This window comes from Mustela nivalis (assembly GCF_964662115.1).
Source record: "Mustela nivalis genome assembly, chromosome: 2".
Taxonomy (NCBI): domain Eukaryota; kingdom Metazoa; phylum Chordata; class Mammalia; order Carnivora; family Mustelidae; genus Mustela; species Mustela nivalis.
Genome location: NC_139021.1, coordinates 101,790,931 through 101,807,929, shown reverse-complemented (window position 1 = coordinate 101,807,929; position 16,999 = coordinate 101,790,931). Strand labels below are relative to the sequence as shown.

General features: G+C 41.6%; 1 protein-coding gene and 1 long non-coding RNA gene across 3 annotated transcripts in view; one reads left to right on the top strand and one right to left on the bottom strand.

Annotated features, from left to right (window-relative positions):
* Nucleotides 1-437: 437 nt before the first annotated feature.
* The window catches only part of LOC309859736 (uncharacterized protein), a 281,535-nt gene continuing 264,973 nt past the window's right edge, over nt 438-16,999 (top strand). The window contains exon 1 of the mRNA XM_082720826.1: nt 438-506. The gene's annotated coding sequence lies outside the window, so the exon portion shown is untranslated. The remainder of the gene's footprint in view (nt 507-16,999) is intronic.
* Nucleotides 7,759-16,959, bottom strand: LOC309859738. 2 transcript variants are annotated; one of them, XR_014308863.1, is made up of 4 exons: nt 15,018-16,959; nt 14,513-14,560; nt 9,738-9,910; nt 7,759-7,983 (listed from the first exon to the last, which is right to left on the bottom strand). It is a non-coding gene; the product is annotated as an uncharacterized lncRNA (long non-coding RNA). The 2 variants fall into 2 exon arrangements; XR_014308864.1 differs by lacking the exon at nt 15,018-16,959 and having other exon boundaries at nt 14,513-14,667.

Genomic DNA, 16,999 nt, shown 5'->3' with positions numbered 1-16,999 from the left:
CCTCTAATCTTCACTAAACACCTGCTAGCTCGGTAGGATGAGTAACTTTTTAACACTTAGAGGGGTGAGATAGCCCTCTTAAGGGTAGACGCACTTTCCCAGCACTAGCTGCCAGGAGTAGAGTTCTAACTCCCCGCCGCCACCTCTCAGCGCCGCTCCCTCCCTCTGCACAGGTGTGTCCCCGCCTTCTTCTCCCCGCTCCTCGGTTCCCGGCCTTTAGCTCCTCGCCGCCCCACGCCGCCCGCTCCCTCCCTCTGCAGAGGTGCGTCCCTGCCTTCTCCTCCAGGCTGGTCCTTCACCCGCCTCCAGCTCCTCGCCGCTGCCTCCCTCTACGCTAGTGCGTCCCGCCTTCTCCTCCTGGCTGGACCGTTACGGGCCTCCAGCTCCTTGCCGCCGCGGCGCTGCTCCCTCCCTCTGCGTAAGTGCATCCCCGCTGTCTCCTGGCTTGTTCTTCCCCGGCCTCCAGCCCCTCGTGAGAAACCTTCTCTGGCTTCCGGGTTCACCAGGTGAGGGAGTTAGGGGTGAGTCCCGGGGGATGGGGGCGAGTGCCTAAGGGGCCCTGTGCGGCCGGGGGTCCGGCGGGGGCGGGGGTGCCCGGTTGTGGGTCAGAGGCCCGGGGCACCGTGGGCACCCCAGGCGTCTGATCAGCTTGCAGAGTTGAAGGAAAGCGAGCGGCGGCGTCTCTACGTGAGGGACCAGGATCCGGAGTGGGAACGTTGGCTCTCGGATTCCCAAGGCCCGCAGTTGTCTGGCTGCAGCGCTACGCTGGCTGCGCCGTCCTGCGGCGACCGGTAGGGAGTTTGCATGCGTGACGTGTGCGCCAGACCCACGGGGAGGGGGTGGGGCTGCGGGTAGGGGTGAGTGCGCTTTTGCGACGTGCGTGTGTGCGGGCGTCTTAAGTGCACCCGGCTTCCTAGGAGGGGCGCGGTTGTAAGAGAACCAGGCAGGGTGTCTGATGTGAATAAGTTGCGAATAGTCGACGTGATTATTCTGAGCACTCTAATTATTATTATTTTTTTAAGATTTTATTTATTTATTTATTTGTCAGAGAGAGAGAGAGAGAAAACATGAGCAGACAGAGTGGCAGGCAGAGGCAGAGAGAGAAGCAGGCTCCATACTACCCAAGGAGCCCAATGCGGGACTCCATCCCAGGACTCTGGGATCATAACCAGAGCCGAAGACAGTGGCTTAACCAGCTGAGCCACCCAGGCGTCCCCTGAGCACTCACATTTTGTTAGCTGCTCTTGTATTTGTTGTGTAAGTAATAACGTGCGACTGGAGCTTTGACAATTCTCTAGGGCTTTCATTGCTCGGTTAACTCATTTGTGCAATGGAGGAGGGGAGAGGCTGTACTAGCTAGCCACCAAGGCCCTTTCCCCGCTCTAACATTCCCCAGGCCCCCAGATATTATTTATTATGTATTCATTTGTTATTTGTTATGTAAAAGCATGACAGTATGCTGAAGCCATCGAAGGCTGTGTGACAGTGGAAGGTCTGAGACAAATTTAAGAAGAGCAAGGTGAGCTGGAGCTGAGAGGGTGGGCATGCAGGCTACACAGGAAATGTCACCCCTTTGGAGAGTTTGTGAGGGCATGGTCGGGATGAAAGGCTCACCAGCCATAGCGAAGGAAATTCTGTCATCACCCCTCCCTGAACACCCGCTCCTCCCCTCATTTTCCATTCCCCATTTGCCATTGTTGATGGAATCTAGAAAGATGCAGAGGTTCCTGCTCTCCTGGCCTTATAGACCTACAGGATGGTAGTGCAGGCACGAGGTTATCTGTTTTGGCCTTATTTGAGAAATGAAAAAAAAAAAAACTTGAGCCTGAGAAGGTGACTGACCAAGATCGTGCAGTTTGTTGGTGGCAGAACCATGGTTAAAAGTCAGGTCTACAAATTCCCAGGCCACAGCTCATTTTGTCACTGTTAATTACGTCAAAGATAGTTTCTTATTAAAAGACCTTTTGAAAATTGTAAGAAACAAACATTAAACATTTATTTTTTATCTTGCCTTAAACACCCGCATCTCTTTTTTCCAGAGGTTTCTTGGATTTTCTGACCTCAGGGGATTAATAGTGTTCACAGGAAAACAGATAAACAGTGTGGCTTGAGATTTTTAATTTTTAATTTTTCCCACATCAGTTCTGAAAAAGCCATAGTGTTTCCTCCTTTACGTTACTATTAAATGTTAAACTCATCTTCTCATGTTTTTAATTTTTCTGTATCACAGAACCTAAGTTGGTAATAAGTCAATAAGAAACAAATGTTTACATTCACTCAGTGAAGAGTATCATGTTTAAGCTCAACATCTATCGGAGCCACACATGGACACGTAAGTATCTTGTATGTGGAACTGTGTAGGCAGGTAAATCCAGGAACTGCAAGGCAGGCCAAGTCTCTTCTAACTTCCTTCTTCCTTCCTTCTTCCTCAGCTGTCCCTCCTCCACTAAGAGCAGAAAATGAACAGATCCCAGGTGAGCTTTTTGTTTGTTTATTTCCACTTTGTTTGAAAATTAGTTTTCTAAAATTTGAAAGGATTCATATTTTTAAAACAAAAAAATAGAGGGGCTCCTGGGTGGCTCAGTGAGTTAAAGCCCCTTCCTTTGGCTCAGGTCATGATCCCAGGGCCCTGGGATCAAGCTCCACATCTGGCTCTCTGCTCAGCAGGGAGCCTGCTTCCCTCTCTCTCTGTGCCTGCATCTCTGCCTACTTGTGATCTCTGACTGTCAAATGTATAAATGAAATTTTAAACATAAAACCGAAAAGATAGAAATAGGCAAGAATTACTTGAAGGGAAGTATATCAAGTATATCAAGCAAATTCAAAGAACAGTTAGTAAAATGAGAAGCAGGACTCTTAATTTCACAGAGTTGTGCAAGTTGTAAAACTTCCTTTGATTTTTCTAATAACAACACTGAAATTGCCTATAATCATTTCTGATAGACACAGCATTGTACTAGAAGTGTATGGATGCTTTTCAGGGGACCGAACTATGAGGTCTGAGTGGACAGCTCTCTCATGGTCCTGCTTGATCCATGAATAGGACTTTGAAGATCTGGTGGAATGGAGGGACCACACGTCCTCCAGATGACTCTCCCTAAGGGTTTGCGTCAGCTTGTTCACATCTCTAGCTTGAATAGCCAACTGTTCCAGCTTTGGTTTCTGCATTTCTTTTTTTTTTTTTTTAAAGATTTTATTTATTTATTTGACAGAGAGAAATCACAAGTAGGCAGAGAGGCAGGCAGAGAGAGAGAGAGAGAGGAGGAAGCAGGCTCCCTGCTGAGCAGAGAGCCCGATGCGGGACTCGATCCCAGGACCCTGAGATCATGACCTGAGCCGAAGGCAGGGGTTTAACCACTGAGCCACCCAGGCGCCCGGTTTCTGAATTTCTCATTCATATTTCAACTTCATGAATGCATTCTTGCTTCTTCGACATTCAGCTGAGTCAGCTCTGGAAAAGGCTACCAAATTGTAGTCAAATCCAGTTTTTGGCTTTAGTCTTACTTGACCATCCTGCAGCATAACCCTCAGTCTCTATTGTCTCTGACACCTGCCTGCTAGCTTTCCTTTCTTAACTCTGATACATCCCCTTACTGTTCCTCACAAAGTTGTCTTTCCCTTTAGCCCCAGACAATGCCTCTCCTTGGGTTTGTTGCCCAACCATCCTTGGCTCACTGCTTTTCTTCAGTCTGTGTTTTTTCCTGACTGGTCTTCACTCTCTCTCTCTCTCTCTTTTTAATAAAATACTTCTGAATTAGTAATAACATGGTTAAAGGTTAAGTGATGTTCCCTCTAGGAAGGGTGACATTTTTCATCTCAACTGAGACACTTCCACTGAGAATGAAAGAGGTTCCATAAAGTTATGATGGGACAACTGGCTATATTGGGACAGTCCCAGACAAACTGGAGTTATGGTCCTCCTGCTGTAGATATCTGTCTTGTTTGTCCTACCAGTGCTGCTTTTGTCAGGTAAAAGATACTCTTGTATGCCCCCTACTTTTATTTAGAAGGGAATCCATCATCTTTAGGGCTTTCAGAACTTAGATGCAGCTGTACACCACTGGCATCCTGTTAAAATGCAGATGTTGATTTAGTGGATCTGGTGGGGGCCCTGGGTTTTGCATTTCTAAAAAGCTCCCAGGTGAAGCTGACTCTGCTGCTCAGGGAGCCACACTTTGAGTAAGGAGTCTATACATGATTTTCTGTTCTTCCTTTGCTTTTTTGTCACTTCTTAAAAGCCTGTCCCATACATCTGTATCTAAACAGAACATGGATTGTTTCTTTGTTATAACTGCACAGTAATTCAAGCATGGACGTTCCATAGTTCGTTAACTGGTTATTGTTAGTTATGCATTATTTCATACCTTTTGCTATTACAAACCATGTTCTAATGAATGACCTTGTACATATAGGTTTTTTCTATCCGGTAAATTCCTAGAAGTGTGCTGCCAGATCAACGGGTGCATAGAATTGATAACTCGATCATTCAGGATTTTGGTATCATTTTGTGTCACTCCCATCGACACCACCTGAGTGCTTGGTTGTCCACAGCTTCTCCCATAAAACATGTGGTTCAACTTCTGGAATTTTGGCAGTGGAAAGATAAACATGGTATTTTATGAAGTTTAAATCTGCAAGTTTCTTAATTATGAGTGAGGTTAAGTATTTTTTCATGTATCTGAAAGAGGTATTTACGTTTCTGTGAACCCTCTGTTCATATCTTTTGCCCATTTTCCTCTTAGGTTTGTGGCTTTTTTTGTTTTTCTTCTTCTTCAGTGTCTAGCTCTTTATAGATTAGGGATACTAGTGCTTGTCCATTTTATGGGTTGCAAACTATTATTTTATGGGATGTGATTTGTCTTTTGATAGTTGACCCTGGTGTTCTCTCCCCCATGCAGGTATTCTGTTTCAGAATGCCACCTTTCAGTTAGTTGTTTCTTTAGGCTCCCCTTGGCTGTGACAATTTCTCAGACTTCCCTTGTTTTTGATAACCTGGGCAGTTTTGAGGAGTACAGTTAGGTGTTTTGTAGAATGTTCCTCAATTGGGAATTGTCTGCTGTTGTTTTCATGATTAGACTGAGGTTATGGGTTTCTTGGAGGAAGACCACAGAGATAAAATGTCCTTTGGTCTTATCATATCAAGGGTTAGTGCTCTGGACATGACTTATTACTTTGTTTTCTCTGTCCTCATACTGTACTCCTTGGAAGGAAGTGGTCAGTTACACTATACCACTTACACTATACCCCCTTCCTGTTGGAGTATCTACATAATTATGCACATAAATTATCAGGAATTCTGCATAGGAGATTTTTCTGTTCTTTCCTATTTACTAATCCATTTATATCAGCATGAATTCGTGGCTAGTTATTTTATATTTTGGTTCTAGTACAATGATACCTTGTTCCTTTTGTTGCTCAAGTTGTTCCAGGCTGGTTAGTAAAAGCATCTTCTAGTGGCACCTGGCTTGCTGAGTTGGTTGAGTGTCCGACTCTTGATTTCAGCTCAGGTCATGATCTCAGGGTCCTGGGATCCAGCCCCACGTTGGGCTCTTTGCTGAGTGTGGGGCCTGCTTGAAATTTTCTCTCTCGGGGTGCCTGGGTGGCTCAGTGGGTTAAAACCTCTGCCTTTGGCTCAGGTCATGATCCTGGGGTCCTTGGATCGAGCCTCTCTGCTCAGCAGGGAACCTGCTTCCCCCTCTCTCTCTGCCTGCCTCTCTGCCTAGTTGTGATCTCTGTCAAATAAATAAATGAGTAAATAAATAAATAAATAGAAATTTTCTCTCTCTCTCTCCCTGTGCTCCTCCCTGCTGCTTATGCTTTCTCTCCTTTCTCAAAAACATGTAATAAATTTTTTAAAAAGCACCTTATGTTCCTGTGTCTATTGACATACCCTGTTATTGTTTGAATATTTCTTCCTTGCTCTGTGGCAGTAGGTTTTCCAGGTTCATCTTCTGTCTTTCCTGCCCTAGGATTAGCCATTTCCCCCCCTCAGTAGTCTGGTTCTTTTCACTGGACCATAGTATGAGAAACCAAGATTGGGGGACTAGGTGTGTCTGTTGTGACTGTGAAGTCATTGCTCAAAGACCCTCTCAGCTAACTCAAGGGAATATGTATATACTCTTTCATGTATATACATGTGTCTATAAATAGTTTAGTATGTAACCATCTGTATCTATAGTAAGCTAAGTATTCCCACTGTTGTCTCCTGTTGTAATCATTACCAAATGGAACATTCTAACCTTCTCTCCTTGCTTGTCTGTAATCTCCTGCACTAACAGTGAGAATCCAGCTAATATCTGAATTTCATTTATTTGATAGTTTAATTCCAGAATACACACACATGATTTCAGAATTACATATGTGATTTCAGAGTTGTTAACCCATGGATGCTTGATTCTCCCAGTTTGGGACCATTTGAATTAAGGTGCTAGAAATATTCGCATGTAGGTTTTAAAACATAAGTTTTCAAAAACATAGGGTGTGAAATTGCTGTGTTGGTTATGTATGAATGTATGTATGTATATTTAGCTTTGCAAGAAATTGCCAGCCTATTTTTACAGAGTGGCTGTATCAGTTTTTGTTCCTACCAACTATGAATCAGAATCTTGTTGTTCTGATTCTGGACCTGAAATTGGTACTGTCATTATTTTTGATGTAACCATTCCAATAACTGTCATGTTGTCTGCATATTCCCACTGAGGTGATGTGGAGCATCTATCTGTTCGTGTATTTATTTGCTATCCTTATATCTTTGGTGAAGTGTTTGTTCAAATCTTTAGGATTGAGAAACAATCACTCCCCCTTATATTTATGTAAAATAGGATTGTTAACCAAAGTGTCTTTCCCTCTTTTGGTCAATTAGAAACCTGTGTAGGTGTTTTTCCAGAAATTAGGGAGGAATTTCTTCCAGAAATTTGATATAGAGTGTTGCAAAAACAAGGGAAATGGCTATTGCATTTCTTGCTAGGCACACGACATAATAAAAATTTTTGTCACCTTCAAAAAAAAAAAAGGTCAATGACTAATGGTGCCAAAATTTTGGTGGTGACATAAAAATAATGGCTATTAGTTCCTGCTCTAATTTCTTTTTTTATCCTCAGAAATATTTAAAGACTAAGATAGCTATATAGAATCAGGATAAAAAAGAAAATCATGCTCAATTTTTAAAATAAACTAAAAATGAGTATCAAAGAAATTATAAACCCAATCGAATACTGAGAGCAAGAGCAAAACAAAGCATAACAGCAGCTTTTAAAATACTGTTCTTCGATTTAAAATACTGCTTTTGAATATTGCTTATTGTTGCTACCTTTAAACTAGCATTGGTTATTCTGTAAAGGTCTAGAGCAGAGCGCTCAATTTAAGAATCAGTTCCTCAGTATTACTACAAAGGCTGTTCTGCTTGTGCCCTCAGTCTGGTTCAGCAGCCCTTCCAGTGAGCTCCCCAGGAACCATGTGCTGCTGTGGTACTTACACTGAGAAAAGCACTAACACAAGACAGGGCCCAGCAGCACAACACAGAGCCTGGGAGGGGTCTAGATGGCGGAGCCTAAATTACAGTGAAAGCTGACAGATAAGTAAGTCTGTGGCACTTTCAGCTTCTGTGGAAGTAGTCTCTGTCCCAAAATTGAAAGATGAGGGATTTCCCAAACACAGGAAGAGGGTTCAGGTTCTCAGTGTTCAAAAAGACAATCAGGTTTTACTACATACTTAATATATTCCAGTGATTTAAAAAAAAAAAAAAACACACACAGAGCGTTCTGAGAAGTCAAAATGGGTTTTCAAAAGGGTCATAAAAGTCACATCTGTAGAGAGCTATGTAAAAATTTTGCTCCTAAAGGAATCAAAAATTATAACTCTACCTTGTAATACGGGAAGTAGTCTCACTCTTGCAATTTTTTTTATTTTGGGGAATATTTTGAAGGTGTTAAAGTTATCGATGCTATCGATGTAGCACAGGCAATCATCCAGGACTCCGGTTACCTGGGGGTGGGGAATATATACATATAAAATTTAAAATATGTAAATTATAGATATTTCAACCTTAGCAAATCTGTACTATTGTATAAAAAGATAGTTTATTCATTTGAGGTAATGTTAAGATACGTAACATTAAAGGGGTGCCTTGGTGGCTCAGTTGGTTAAGTTGATTAAGTTGATTTAAGCCGGTTAAGCCTCTGCCTTCAGCTCTGGTAGAGATCCCAAGGTCCTGGGATCAAGAGCCCTGCTCAATAGGGAGCCTGTTTCTCCCTCTCCCTCTGCCACTCGCCCATTCATTCCTTTCCTCTCTCAAATAAAGTCCTTTAAAAAAAGATATATAACATTAAAACAATCATTTACTTTTTATATAGCCAATTAGGTAAAGAACAACAGAAGGATTAAATAGATATACCTATTCTGAAGAACTAAGCATTAGTGGCTAAAGAAATATATTGAATGTTCCTCCCTTCCCCAAACATACATAAAATCCAAATGTAGTAGGAATGCTAAAGCATTTCTTCCAAGACTAACCTAAAAGTCACAGACTATAATAATACTGCTGTAGTAACCCCATCTTATTTTTCTACTGTCATTTATGGAACACTTATGTGATAGGCACAGTGCTAAGAACATTACATGTTATCTCATTTATTTTTTTAAATATTCTATGAAATAGGTATTATTATCCTCATTTTACACATAAGAAAATTAAGTCTTAGCATAGTTAAAATAATTTTTCCAAAGTAAAAATGAGACTTAGTCCCAAATAATCACACTTAAAAATACATGCTTTATCTACTACTCAAAGTATACATTAACTGAACAGAAAATGATATTTACAAAATGAGTTCAGAATCCAAAATTTCCATAAAACATTCTTCAGCTAAATTTAAAAATGGGACTCACGGACATCCACATATTAGATGAATCTTCAGGGAATCAGGTTGAGTGAAAAGAAGCCAACCTCAAAATGTTACTTATTATGTGATTTCATTTATACAACATTTTTTTTAAGATTTTATTTATTTGACAGAGATAACAAGTAGGCAGAGAGGCAGAGAGAAAGAGAGAGAGGAGGAAGCAGGCTCCTCGCTGAGCAGAGAGCCCGATACCAGGACCCTGAGATCATGACCTGAGCCGAAGGCAGAGGCTTAACCCACTGAGCCACTGAGGCACCCCTACAACATTTTTCAAATGGAGAAAAGTTTGTTGGTTACCAGGGCTTAAGGACTGGAGTAGGGAGAGGAACTGGAGTCAGGGAGAAGGGTAGAAAGGAGCTAGAGTGGTTATAAAAGGACAAGAAGAGAGGTGCCTGAGTGGCTCAGTCAGTTGAGCTTTTGACTCTTGGTTTCAGCTCAGGTCACAATCTCAGGGTCATGAGACTGAGACTTGCAATGGGCACATGCTCAGTGGGCAGTCTGCTTGAGATTCTCTCTCTCCCTCCTCTGACCCTCTCCAATCCCTCTCTAAAAATAATTAAATCATTTTTAAAAGGGCAAGAGGAAGGATCCTTGTGGTGATGAAATCGTTCGGCATCTTGACTACGGTGGTATACACGTAAAAGTGGACAGAAAATGTACAGATGCAAGGGAGACTAGGAGGGATCTGAGTAAGATCAGCGGGTGCATCAGTGTCAATGTCCTGGTGATAATACCGCACTGTATGTTTGCCAAATGGTACCAGTTGGTTAAACTAGATACAGTGTAGGTGGCATTTCTTTGTATTATTTCTTACAACTGCATGGAACCTGCACTTACCTCGATTAAAATTTTTATAAAAAGGGGGGGGGGGTACCCAGGTGGTTAAAGATCATTTGTATGATCCATAGGAGGAATCTATGCACAGATGATCAGAAAATGGAAACCAGAAATTCCCAGTTGTTTCTTTCTCATGTTTTCCCTCTAGGAATGCAAATGTGTCCCCAAACTCCCTACAACACAAAGAGTCAGAGGTATATTATCTTTAAAGAGCAAAGGATCATTCACAACAATTTTGGCTCTAGAATTCCAGATGCTTTACTATCCTAGTTACTAAGATCCTGTCACTAACTATTGAATTTTATTCCATTTCTCTAGCTTACTATTTGTAAAACTTCAAATTCTAAGTAATTGTGGAGAGTGGGGGGGGGGGGAGTAGAAATACCAACTGACAACTTTCTAGGTTTTAAAAATACTTTATCCAGTGACTGATCTTTCTTACAAATATTTCTTAAATTGTTCCTTTTTAGTAAACCACCATATTTTTAAAAAATATTTTAAATGTGGTAGAGGCTGGTGTAAGGTATACGAAATTATCACGTACTTATTTCTAACTCTTAAATACTAAGACACAAGCCTGCATATCACCAAATTTTTAAAAACAGAAATAGAGAGGTGCCTGGGTGCCTCTTGGCTGAGCATCTGACTCTTGGTTTCACCTCAGGTCATGATCTCAGGGTACTGGGATGGAGCCTCAGGCTGTCCCTGCAGGCTCCCTGCTCAGCAGGGAAGCTGCTTCTCCAGCTCTCCCCACTCTCCACCCCTTCTCTTTATAAAATAAATAATCTTAAAAAAAATAGAAATAGAATATGGCTATTATCTTTTAAGTCCCTTTCTAATTATAGCCATCTCCCTCCCCCTGGAGGTAGAATAACCTATTTTTGTTAATTACCTTTCCTTGCAATTTCATCACATATGATATATCCCTAAACAATATAGAGGGTTCTTTTTGTTTTTGAACTTTAATATTAATGACATGTTTCTTTTGCTAATATTTTGCCAGCTACCCACCATAATGAGTTGTATGGTCATTCATTTTCCCTGCTGTAAATGTTGTATTCTATGAAAATATCACAGTGTATTTATTCTATTATTGACCTCTAAGGTCGGCAGAATAATGGCCCCCAAGATATCCATGCCATAATTCGAGAAGCCAGTGAATATGTTACAGTACATGGCAAAAGTGACTCTGCATATGTGATTAAGATCTTGAGATGGTAGTTAATACTGGATTATTTAAGCAAATTCAATAATAAGATCCTTGTAAGAGGAAGACAGTGTCAGAGTCAGACTGGAAGGTGCTACATTACTGGCTTTTAAGACAATGGAAAAGGACACAGGCCAGGAACACAGCAGCCTCTAAAAGCGTGGAAAAGGGAAGGAATGATGATTCTCCCCTAGAGCCTCCAGGAGAAATGCAGCTTTGTTGATACCTTTTTTTTTTTTTTTTTTTTATCCCTGTAAGACCCATTTTCAGACTTCTGGCCTACAGCATTACATGATCATAAATTTGTATTATTTTAAGCCACTAAATTTGTGGTAATTTGTTAAAGCAGCAACAGGAAACTAATGTAATCCATATTTAGGTTGTTCCCAGATTAAGTTAAAGAACAATGCTACACAAACACCTTTTTCTTTATCTCCCTATATATATAAGAGTTTCTCCAGCTTATATGCTTACAAGTGAAATTACTATAGCTCATTTCCAAAATAGGTATACCACTTCACAATCCTACCAACAGCAGATAGAAGTTACTGCTAAATCATATATTTGCCATTATTTGATATATTTTTTTAAAGATTTTATTTGGGGCACCTGGGTGGCTCAGTGGGATAAGCCTCTGCCTTTGGCTCAGGTCATGATCTCAGGGTCCTGGGATCTGAGCCCCACAGCCCTCCGGGTCTCTGCTCAGCAGGGAGACTGCTCTTCCCCCCCCCCTCTCTGCCTCTCTGCCTACTTGTGATCTCTGTCAAATAAATAAAATTTTCAAAAAAAAAAGATTTTATTTATTATTTGACAGAGATAAAGAGCACAAGAAGACAGAGTGGCAGGCAGAGGGATAGAGAGAAGCAGGCTCTCTGCTGAGCAGGGGGCCTGATGTGGGGCTTGATCCCAGGACCACAGGATCAAGACCTGAGCTGAAGGCAGCTGCTTAACCAACTGAGCCACCGAGGCACCACAATTATTTGATATTTAAAAAATTTTTACCAATATAGTAAGCAGGAAAGAGTATATGATTTTTGTACTGATGAAGTATAATGTTTTATGTTCCATAAGACATGTGTATTTCTTGTGTGAAATACCTGTTTTTCATTTTTTCTACTAGGTTGCCTTTTTCATGTTAACATGCAGGAATCAATACTTTTTCCCTATTCTGGTACATTCTTCTGGAACTCCAACCTGACATATTATATTAGACTGTATCTCTTAAGCTCTCTTTAAAATTTACTAACCCATTATCTCTCTGAGCTTCCTTCTGAATAATTCATGCTTTTATTTTCCATTCATTCATTCATTCATTCATTCAAAATATTTGAGAATCTACCTCACATAAGCCTTGCACTGTTGTTCTGCCTGCTGGGAGTGCAAAAAGAGAAGAAGGAAGGAAGGAAAGAAAGAAAGAAAGAAAGAAGACAAAAATCTCTGCTCTCCATGAGTTTACACGCTCATAGGAAAGGTAGGGGGGATGAGCCACATACAGAGTCTGTCAAATGGTAATAAAGTAACAGGGAAGCCAGGGAATAGGAATTGCAGGACTGAGTTCCTACTATTTTCAAAAGGAGAGTTACAAAAGGTCTCAGTCAAATTTTGGCAATGCTTGAAGAGGGAAAAGGAACAAGCCACACAATTTGGGAGAGTGGGAAAAGCACTCCAGGCATTGGGAACACAAACTATAAATGCCCCGAGGCAGTCAACTTGCCCAATGTTTCTGAGGAAAAATAAGGGGGACTATGTAGTAGATGAAAGGAGAAATAGAAGACCATTATAAGACTTTGGCTTTACTGGAACCCGGGCTTTTCTCACACCAACCAAGTCTCCAGCTCTCCAACACCAAGTGAGTGCCCAAATCAGTTTTCATACCACCTGGAGTCAGAGCAGACCTCACGGAATTAAGGGCTCAGACACACAGACTGTCTCCACCTTAGATATCAGCCCCAAGTTCCAAGCCACCTGTACTTCTGACTGACCAGCTATAAATCGGGGTTCCCATGACTCTCTCCTCTGGTTCAGTAATTTGCAATGGCTCACAGGACCAAGGAAATGCTTATGTGTACTGTAAAGGATACAACTCAGGAAGTACCAAATAGAATAGATAGGGGCATAGGGCAAAGGTATTAGGAGGTGCAAGTACAGACCTTCTCTGCCTCCAATGCACCCTCCCAGCAAGGATCTATTCACCCACCTGGAAATGTGTCAATCTTGTTTTAAGAGCTTTTACAGAGCTCCATCTCTAGCACCCCTATCCCCATCCTAGGGGTCATGGGTGGGGCCCAAAGAGGAGAAACAAGCAAAAGATACCAGAAAGACTAGCCAGAAAGACAAGACAAAATAAGAAAGGGACAGCATCCTGGAAGCCCAGAGAAAAGATGTATTTCAAGGAGAGTAAGTAATGAACCATGGGGAAAAAACTGCTGTCTATAGGTAGAGCTAAGGTTTAAAAACTCACTATTGGCTTTAACAAGAAAGACACTACGGACTTTGCCAAGAGCAGTTTCCGAGGAGCTGGAGTGGGTTGAAGGGAGAACCAGCATGGAAGGAGTAAGGATAATTCCTTTGATGAGTTTTTTTTTTTATTGAGAACAGAAAAATGGAGCAGAGCCAGGAGAGTTGGGCAGGTTGAGAGGGAACTGTAAACTAGAATTAACACCATGTTTTAGAATGCCAGTAACAGTCCATCAGAGAAGGAAAAACTAATGATCCAGGAGAGAAAGGGAAGAGTTGTTGAGCCATGTGCTTGAAAGAGGGAATGGAACCTAATGCAGATGAGGCAGGGATTGACCTTTGATAAGAGTTTACAGTTCAAAGAAAAAAAAAAGTTTACAGTTCATCTATGATAATCCATTGGAAGTCATGACGTGTGGATTCAAAAACTAATAGGTAAACACATATGGATTACACGGATTACTCCAATTTTGTTAGTGAAATTCAAAGATAAGAAAAGGAGAAGTGTTGGAGGATTAAGTAGAAAAAGACATAAAATGGTAGCATGATTCAGTAATCCTTTCTTCTGCTGGACATAATCAGCTAGCTAATTCACCCATTGAGTTTTTAATTTCAGCTCTAGAAACTGCAGGTCTTTTTCCATAGTCTATATTTCTAATACCTAATTCATGGTGCCTAGTGTTTGGTGATTTTGCCTATTAGCTGCTTATTCTCCTTGACACTGTATCTTCAAGAATTCTTTACGGCCTGGGTTGAAAATAAATTCTTCCAGAGGAAATGAATATTTGCTTTTACCAGTAAACCAGCCCCACTTCTGGGAGACAGATCTAATAAAATGAGATAATATATACTGAAACACGTTGGAGATTAAATACTATCTATAATACGCTCCAATACTGTATTAGAAAATACCACTGGAAACAAAAACCAAATGTATCCACTTTTGAGGACTGTTTCACAAAATGTTCCTTTGAATATGCACAAATCTTTAATTTTTGAACTATATGTATTTATTTGGACATGATAAAATGATATGTATTCATTTGGATATAATAAAAGTAAACGTGCAATTATAAAACAGTAACACATGTAATTAGTAGATGACAAAAACCTAAAGTGAAGTTTCCAGATTGATGACAAAGTATACAATTCACATAGGCTATAAAAAGAAAAAAAAATTAGGAAAGTCTCCTTTAAGAAAAATATCTAAATGTATACTCCAAAACTATCACCGCTAGAAGATAATTTTGCTAAAGACATTTTGGAAAATTTACTTTTTAGAAGATTTCCAGATTTCCATTAGTTCATTGTTTCCTAAGCGGGGCTCACAAGGTAGTTCAGAGGATAACTGCGTTGCAGTTACTTACAAACAAGGCCTGTTTAAACTTGCTGATCGCTGGGTCCCATCCTGAGCCACTAAATCAGCACAGGTGGCAAGGGGGCCAGAGAATCTGCATTTTTAACACGCTCACCAATAACGAACCCTTAGATTTTTACCAAATCATTCATTTAAAAAATCCCCACACAAATATGATGTTCGTGCTTTCTGGGATTTAGTGCACACACCATAATGCCAGGAGGAAAGTGTGTGAACAAAGTCAGAAAAGCATGATTACACGGTTGCACGCACGGCTTCAGCCGTCCTCAGCCGGGAGCACCAACCGCTTCAAATGGGCATCTCCACTCGCCGTCGAGCCACCGAGACACCTGCTCTCCCAGCGGCTCCGCTGCCTCGCAGCAGGGGCAACCGGGCACAGCCACACCTGCTGCTGCAGGAAAGCAGCGAACGGGGCTCTCAGAGCAAAGGCTCTGGCTTTCCACACCCTCGTCCTCCAGCGCACTCTGTCCTGCAGGTGTCACTGGGCGCTCCCCGGGCTGGCCCACTCTCCCCAAGTAACCCGTCACCGACCGGCCCCGGCCATGTCCGCGAGCTTTCCCCTCGGCCCCGGACCCCGCGGACTGGCTCAGCTGGCGAGAACTCCCCTGAGAACGAGGGAAGGCAGAGCCGGGCGCAGCAGGGGCCTCTCCAGCCCAAGAGCTCCCTCTTCAACAAATGGTGTTGGGAACACTGGGCAACCACATGCAGAAGAATGAAGCTGGACCATTTTTCTTACACCATACACAAAAATGGACTCAAGAAATTGATATAAGAGCTAAATGTGAGATGGAAGTCCATCAAAACCCTAAAGGAGAACACAGGCAGCAACCTTATGATCTTGTCTGCAAGAACTTCTTGCTAGACGGGTCTCCAAAAGCAAGGGAAACAAAGGCAAAATGAACTGGTGGGACTTCATCAAGATAAGATACAGGCACCAGCCTGTATGCCCAGCAAAGGAAATACTAGACAAAACTAAAAGACAACCAACAGAATGGGAGAAGATATTTGCAAATGACATATCAGTATCCAAAATCTATCAAGAACTTACCAAACTTAACACCCAAAGAACAAATAATCCAATCATGAAATGGGCAGAAGACATGACAGACATTTTTGCAAAGAACACATCCAAATGGCCAATAGACTTGAAAAAACACTCAACATCTCTTGGCATCAGGAAAATACAAATCAAACCATGATGAGGGGTTGCCAGTTGGCTCAGCAGTTAAGCATCTGCTATTGGCTCAGGTCAAGATGAACCTTGCATTGGGCTCCCTGCTCAACCAGAAGCCTGCTTCTCCCTCTCCCACTCTTCCTGCTTGTGTTCCCTCTCTTGCTGTCTCTCTCTGTCAAATAAATAAATAAAATCTTTTTTTAAAAAAAAAACCCATGATGATATACCACCTCATACCAGTCAGAATGGCTAACATTAACAAGTTAGGAAATGACAGATGTTGGCAAGGATGAAGAGAAAGGGGATCCCTCTTACACTATTGGTAGGGGTAAAGGCTGGTGCAGTCACTGTGGAAAACAGTATGGAGGTTCCTCAAAAAGTTGAAAATAGAGCTAACCTATGACCCAGCAATTGCACTACTAAGGATTTACCACAAAGATATAAGAGTAGTGATCTGAAGGGGCACCTGCACCCCAATGTTATAGCAGCAATGTTCACAATAGCTAAACTATGGAAAGAACCTAGATGTCCATCGACACATGAATGGATAAAGAAGATCTGGTATATGTATACAATGGAATACTACTCAGCCATCAAAAATGGTATCTTGCTGTTTGCAATGACATGGATGGACCTAGAGAGTATTATGCCAAGCAAAATAAGTCAATCAGAGAAAGACAATCATCATATAATCGCATTTCATATGTGGAATTTAAGAAACAAAACAAGATCATAGGAGAAGAGAGGGAAAAATAAAACGAGATGAAACTAGAGAGGGAGACAAGCCATAAGAGACTCTTTTTTTTTTTAAGATTTTATTTATTTATTTGGCAGAGAGAGATCACAAGTAGACAGAGAGGCAGGCAGAGAGAGAGGGGGAAGCAGGCTCCCCGCGGAGCAGAGAGACCGATGCAGGACTGGATCCCAGGACCCCGAGATCATGACCTGAGCTTAAGGCAGCAGCTTAACCCACTGAGCCACCCAGGCGCCCCATTAGAGACTCTTTTTTTTTAAATAAAGATTTTAGTTATTTACTTGAGAGAGAT